Source organism: Haliotis cracherodii, unplaced genomic scaffold (genome assembly GCF_022045235.1).
Source record: "Haliotis cracherodii isolate W230 unplaced genomic scaffold, xgHalCrac1.p SCAF_16, whole genome shotgun sequence".
NCBI lineage: Eukaryota > Metazoa > Mollusca > Gastropoda > Lepetellida > Haliotidae > Haliotis > Haliotis cracherodii.
The window spans coordinates 27,132,140-27,139,575 of NW_027266271.1; the positions used below are offsets into that span (position 1 = coordinate 27,132,140).

The 7,436-nt window shown below is 38.3% G+C and overlaps 1 pseudogene; it reads right to left on the reverse strand.

Annotated features, from left to right (window-relative positions):
- Positions 1–275: 275 nt before the first annotated feature.
- On the reverse strand, positions 276–3,494 carry LOC139463522 (techylectin-5B-like; annotated as a pseudogene).
- Positions 3,495–7,436: the final 3,942 nt, after the last annotated feature.

The window sequence follows — 7,436 nt, forward strand, 5'->3', positions numbered from 1 at the left end:
CCTTTCGTGTGACCGCCTTTGAGAAGCCGGAAACAGACTTATAACTATGATAGTTCAGGGCAAAGCTGTACTTTATTACGCGACACATTGGGGTAGAGCAAACTTTATTTCAGTAAGTAAGGGTATACATTTCACACACGTGTTTGCGTTTAAAATAGAATCTGAATTTTGCGGTAAAACGTGGTATTTTCGGCAATATGATTTAATCCCTACCGAATGTGCATATTGGGCACATGGGACAATTACAGATGATACATATACTGCAATAAACGCAATTAGATGGCATTCAAAAATATCTTGCAAGACAACAACAGGTTATCTCCAATAACAGGTATCCAGAACATCTCCTCAGGTCTTCCAGCTCTCTTACCATCTGGAGTCTCTGACCAAACACCATTGGGGTTACAGGGGGTGCAGTTCTTGAACCAGAATCCAGACTGGTGTTTTTGAGCACAGTTCAGAGTGCTGTCATCGTTATCGTGGTCGAATGTGGAAAAGGGCTGTCCCTTCAAATCATCCAAGCAATCACCACCACTTCTGTCAGGAATTGTATGTCCCCATGTTCCTTTGTATGTCATCGAGTAAAGGCCATGTTGGGACAGGGTGAAAAATGTGTATATTCGCTGTTTAGTGGAGGTGGAACACATATCCTTAGTTATTTGCATTTGATTGCGTCCATTTGTAATGTAACCAATTTTGTCGTTTCCGAACCAGAAGTCCTTGGAAAGGTCCCCAAAGTCATCTTTGTATTCTTGCCATGACCGATTGAAATGGGTAGATCCATATACATGCTGTTGAATATGTGTATAGCCACCGGATTGCATCAGTCATCTACTTTGAATGGGGTAGGCGCCATGTTTGGTTGAATTAAGTATATTCCTGACCCATTGTAATTATGGCCTGTGTGATATCCTTCACAACAATCTGAAAGTTCGCAATGTATATTTTATGAAGTGTTTATGAAGTGTTTAAGTTTTATTGTTGCAAGACTCAAATTTACAAGTAAACATTCCATGAGCGAATCTTTGGAAAGTATTATTCCCAGATAAATTTGGCCCAGTGTAATGCAACCATGAAACATGTTTTTTCTTATCAACAAGTAGCTCGTTTACAGCAGACTCTAGAACTGAGCTTTAAAATAAACTTCTTCTAATAATTCATGTCTTTTTCACTTTCCAAGAAACGTATTATTCAAAACAAGATCATCTATGATTGAATGTTAATGATGCTGTTATGTTAATGTGTGAATTCAAGAAGTGTCTGATCTAAAAATGACAATTATGATGTAACATCGTACCTTGCATGATTCTTTCATAGAACTGACCGATATAGCCACCATAACATTGACAGGTCAGCCTGTCCTTGTCATATTCGCCCCATTCATGCAGCGGTTCTGGACCTGTAAGTTGATAAGAGTAATTTGTACGTGTGAATAGTTATTGTTTAAATAAATCATGATTGTTCCAAGTTCCTCCTGTCTATTTGGCGTTTGTAAATCCGTCGAAAAAAACCCAATTGCGTCAATTAAATCAAAACGTACATCGTCCGTCGCAAACTGGAACAATAAACTGACACTTGACATCATTTGTTCAAGGGGTTCGAATCAGCCACGCTGAAATATCAATTTACTGTCATCACTGATTCATTTTTGTCAAACAAACTGATGAAAGAACTTTTCTTCATTTGCGGGTTATGGTAGTGTACCTTCATGTCACATTACTCTCATTAATACATCATCATAATACCTGTTGTCACAGCTTACATTCACAAACATTATTCAAGCAAAAGGCATAAATGTGTCAAACACATGAAAGTTGACTTAGATATTTTCAGAAGTGTTTAAGAGTGAGTGAGTGAGTGAGTGGGTATTTTTTGCTGCTTTTAGAAATATTCTATCAATATCACGGCGGGCGAAACCAGAAATGAGATTTACACATTGTAACCATTTCGGAAATCGAACCCGGGCCTTAGGCGCGACGACCAATTCTTTAAACCTTTAGTGGAATAATGATATTACTTTAACCTCAACGGGAAAGATGTAAAATTGCTTTGAAGCCTATATTTAGGTCTGAAATGCATATTTAGTGCCCCGTTGAGATATCATATTGTTCTTACAAGTGATGTCATGTTCACTGCATAAGTAGGTCGTTGGTATAAAACCCCTTTAACTCACTGAAAACTGTGTCAAATCTGTAAGTTTGCAAATCGGGAGCTGTGGGAGAAGAATTTCGTGAATGTTTTTCGTGCAACTGTCTGTCACCTAAAAGAACTATATTCTTACCTACTAAAAGTCTTCTATTCATAGTCGTAGCCACTATATTACACTAGATAGACTACAAACGGTTTACAAACAGTAACTCTTAGATATTATGGCGCCTGAACACATTTATCAAATGCATGTTTGATAAGATAAAATTACTCTTTTGAAATGTATGTCCATAATTTTCACATTTACAGTATCATTGCCTCAACTATTATCTTTATAACAATAATGTATATACTTTGTATCACTGTGAGTAGGTTATAGGGAAATAAAGAACATGAAAAAAGGGACTTGATTCATTCTCTACGGCAACATTTCTCCGATGCCACTGATCCAAATTTGGCAAGTGGCTAGTCAGAATATAAAGAAGTCCCACAACATTCATAAGAATATTTGAAGGTTCCAGTGACTTTAGGATTGCCAGGGGTTCAAAATACGCCCTAATTACATTTCTTCCTGTGCTAGAGTTGCGATACGGAAAAATATTTTTCCATAATCATAAGAAATCTCTAATATACGTAATGTCCATTGTACGCTTTCGACTTTGTCGCAAGAACTGCTTATGGATCACTGTCAAATAGTAATGTGACCAGGTGTTCGCCAAATGTTGGGCGTATCCTGCCCCATCACAAACACATGCAAGGGCAAGTGACTGATTTTAAAAAATGGCCGACACAATCAACGTGGCAGGGGAAATTTGAGAGTATATGTTAGTGATTTTTGAGCAACTGGTCCATCATCCAAATGTTATCATAAAGATGTGTCGAATAGGATGGGTCGAGGATATTCTATCACGGCATTTTGTCAAACACTCTTTTTCCAAGGTATTCAAATTCTCTCAAGTGTAGTGTCTGGAAGATAAGAAACAAATCCGCATATCATGTAAACTAAACATTAAAGATTTGTATAATAAAACACAACACAGTTTTGACTCACATTGTAATGGCGCCAAATTCCACTGTAGCAGATAGTTGTCAGGAACATCTCGCGGTGGTATACACATGTCATCAGTTGCAGACAGGCTGAAAGCCACACATCTGGTGTCTGTGGCACACTGTACAGCACATGCGGCAACGCTATGTATGTCTTCAACTACAGTCGCATTTATGGGAGGGACGAACTGAGTACACTCAGAATACGGTTTGACAGAGATACTCCTGGTATGATCTTCAGGACTAGTTTTGTGATGAAGGAACACTGTGACAATAGCGAGCATGGATAGGGCTGCCATTTCTCTTGTAGGAATGAGTGTGTTACTCTGCCACCTGTGATATTAGCAGTAGTGTTCATCGATCCACAATTACGACACTGCAGCAGAGAGAAGACATGATGATATGACATAAAATAATTAAATGGGAACGCCCTCAAGCTTTGATCTGCATGTGGATCTGATAACCTCGTGGGGAGTACGTTTTACAGTGGACCCTGGTACTCCATGTGCCAGCCTATAAGTGGGTTGTATGGTAACAATTTTATGTCAGTGTCATGGATCTTTGTTCATGCGATCTACTACTTGTTTACAGGCCGCTATGATAATATCGAGAATATTGCTGTCAATTGGCGTTAAACATTGACTTACTTGTACATTGTGTGAAAAGGTAGATATGTAAAAACAACTTGGCAAAATTCATACAAAAGACTCTGCTTTTAACAGACAGATATGCATGATCACTCAGCTCAACATATTACATGATTGTCTGGTCTAGTTTTGATTCTTTACAGACCTCTGGTGCATGGCAGGAGTACTGATGTGAAGCGTTAGCAACCAACACTTACCTTCTTTAAACATTTTTGCATTAAGATTTTTCCAGAGGCTTGATCATCCTATGGCAATATCACCTTTTCCGTATTAGATAAATGTGTTCAAATAAACTCAACAAAATCAATCGATCAATATTTGGGATTTCATAATGGATTAGTGGTGGTAAAACAAAGACAAGAAGAAGAATTAATCTATTGACAGCATTGATTTAGTGTTGGCGTGTGTTAATACAATTAGTTCTCATTTGATAAGCAATTATCAAAGTTGTGAAATCAATTAACGTGGCCTTGGATTATTTCTGGTGATACATGATGCATTTGTATATGAATGGCGTCGTACGTGTAACCACCAACATAATAACTCTCCAAGACGTTTGTAATAAGAGATGGTGCATAACAAATGTATCCAGGCAACCAACCCAACAGCTGCATGTACCAATGTTTAGGCCAATACTTTGACGTATGTGTACTCCTCAAGTTATGATTTACTGGTGTTTTCTTAACATACAAGTGATGGGTAATGAGTAAGATATAACATGTAAAACTTTACATTATCTCTTTGTGTATCTGGGCAATGTGCATCTACAAAACCCAGAAACGATCCCACCCCCCAAATAACACACAGTATGTTTAGATACTATATAATAATAGGAAAATGACATTCTAGGGATAAGATGCAATCCTCCCCTACCCGCCCCTCCTCACGTGGCACGATCAACTGGGCAATAACGTTTAGGCCGACCGTATGGCAAAACGTGAGCTACTTTACCTCTATGCGATACCAAACCACAAAACATGAGCAACGCTAATAAACTCTCTCCGTAATCATAAGACATTTCTGCTAAAAACAGAGCATATATTCCGACTACACTATACACCTGACCTTATGGATCACTATCAAATTGTGATTATACGAAAATGAATTGTTGAATAGGCATGTCTTTGAAGTCTATGAAAAATCTGAAGCAATTTCCACTCGAATGACATCATCTCTTGCTTGGAAAACGCACGCCCTTTGTAGTACAATTTGAAACTGGAAAGTACCATGCTTCCGACCATTTCAATGAGAATATGATATGTTCTACCAGTTTAATTATCTCGCTTCCGATTTGGGATACAAATGCAGAATAAATTCAACCTAGAAAGTCCAGTCCACTTTCATAATAACACAGTTTATTTGCATCTGTGTGAATGATATCGCTTCTGGTTGATGTGTGGGTTTTCCCATCAATACTAGGAACGATATTAAAGGGACTCCCCAAATTTATTCAGAAATGATGTGTTAAGAAATGAAGTTGAGTCAATAGCTGATCCATGCTCCAAGGAACGATATCTCTGAGCATGCTGATCTCCCGAGGTATCCTTCCCCTTTCTTCTCGTGAGGCCTAGTCCAGCTGTTGCAAATTATGTACCGTTGCTGCGGTCTGTTGCGAACGCTTCTGCCTTGAACTTTGCAAAGGTTCAATCGGTGATATATCTGGAGATATGGTTGACGTAGGCAATGTTGTGACACCTTGCTGCCTGAGACAATCGATTGCAACACGAGCTCAGTGAGCACGTGAGTTGTCATTCTCGGACTCAACGTTCTGACCTATGCGCTGGGCATATGGCATGACCACTGGACGTTACATTTGGTCCACATAACATTGACTGGTCTTGTTCCCTCACACGATCTTCAGATCCGTCCTGTTGTGGTATGTGATGCCATTTGAGACTATGATGCTGATGCTACCACCATACCAATCGTGTCCTTGGACTGTTTGGAATTGACATTGTTAGCTGGAGATTACACATGTTAATACTCCAATAATAATAATGATAATAATCATATTAGGACAAACGTTTTTATCTAGTTTATACATGTATGTACACTGCATTTATTCAACGTCACTAGTAACCACAGTACATATGTTGAGTGTGAAGGACATATTTGTTCTGGTTCTTTTGGAGATAAACCTACTGTGTTTAGAAATTTGATGTAGTCCCACTGTAGAATAGATTCCCTAAAGCGCTCGATTCAAAATTATAATAAAGAGGTATCTATTATACAGTGGGACTACATCAAATTTTACCTCAATTCTACCATGACGGCAACAACGCTTTGAAAACAGCGCTCTCTCGCAACGCGTAATAACACAGGTGCACAGGTCCGCATTCCGAAAAGTGGTCACAGGTAGTTATACAGGTAACAATTATTACCAAAGTTCAAGATTAAAAACACCATTGTCGTGAGTAGTTCTTAATAAGTGTTCAAAACACATAATTTTTCAAAAGAAGTTGACAAATAACACTCCAAACTTAGTCCAAAGAGAAATGTTTTAATTTTTACCAAACTGTTGTGATTCCGGGGTAGAATAGGTCTTCAGCAACCCATACTTGCCGTAAAAGGCGACTTTGCTTGCCGTAAAAGGCGACTAACGGGATCGGGTGGTCAGGCTCTCTGACTTGGTTGATACATGTCATCGATCCCAAATGCGTGGAGCGATGCTCATGATGTCAATCACTGGATTGTCTGGTCCAGACTCGATTATTTTACAGACCGCCGTCATATAGCTGGAATATTGATGAGTGCGGCGTTAAACAACAAACAAACAAACAAACTGTTGTACACTTTGGACAGACTGTCATTTCTCGGAATTTTGTGATAGAGGTCATTTCTTGGAAATCGAACATGCCATCATTTCTATTGTAAGGGTGACGGGTCATAGAAATAAGGTTTTAAAATGCAAAACAAATATATTTCTACAGCCAACTTTATGAATTAAAATTCTATTCTATTATTCATTTAACATGTGCAAGAACTGGACCTACATCTCGTTTACTCACACCTCACAGCTGTCAATTGCTGACAAACTGTGTTTACATTCTCCGTAACAAGTTATAGAATGAAAATTACAACCCGATCTATGATGTGGTTCAACCTTAACAGGTAGATTATCTGGGATTGATCGAGCCTGCTGGTACATCCATATGATTACCAATGTGACTGAGTATGACTGAACAGCCGTTTTTTTAGGCTGCAGATGAGCAGGATATTTTGAAACGAGGAATCTGCATGGTGTGACCTATTAATTTCAAGATTTCACGGATCAAAAGCTAAATAGTGACAGAACTTAGACAGTTGTGTCCCAGAAATAATTGTGCGTGTTCTGAAATGAATTTCATAAAGTTTGATAAGCTTTCACTTCATTTGGGACATTTTTTTCGTGGACTTTTGAATGGAAAATTGTTTTCTGATGGACTTTGAAATACCCTTCTGCCAAATTCTAACGGTGGTGGTTGACGGAGATGGCAACGAAAATCAATCAGAAAAAGGTTTGTAAACAACATGTTATCATGAATAAAGTTTTTTCAAACAATTTTTATAATGTTATATTTTACTTTCATTGTCGGTTGTTTCAATGAGAGAATA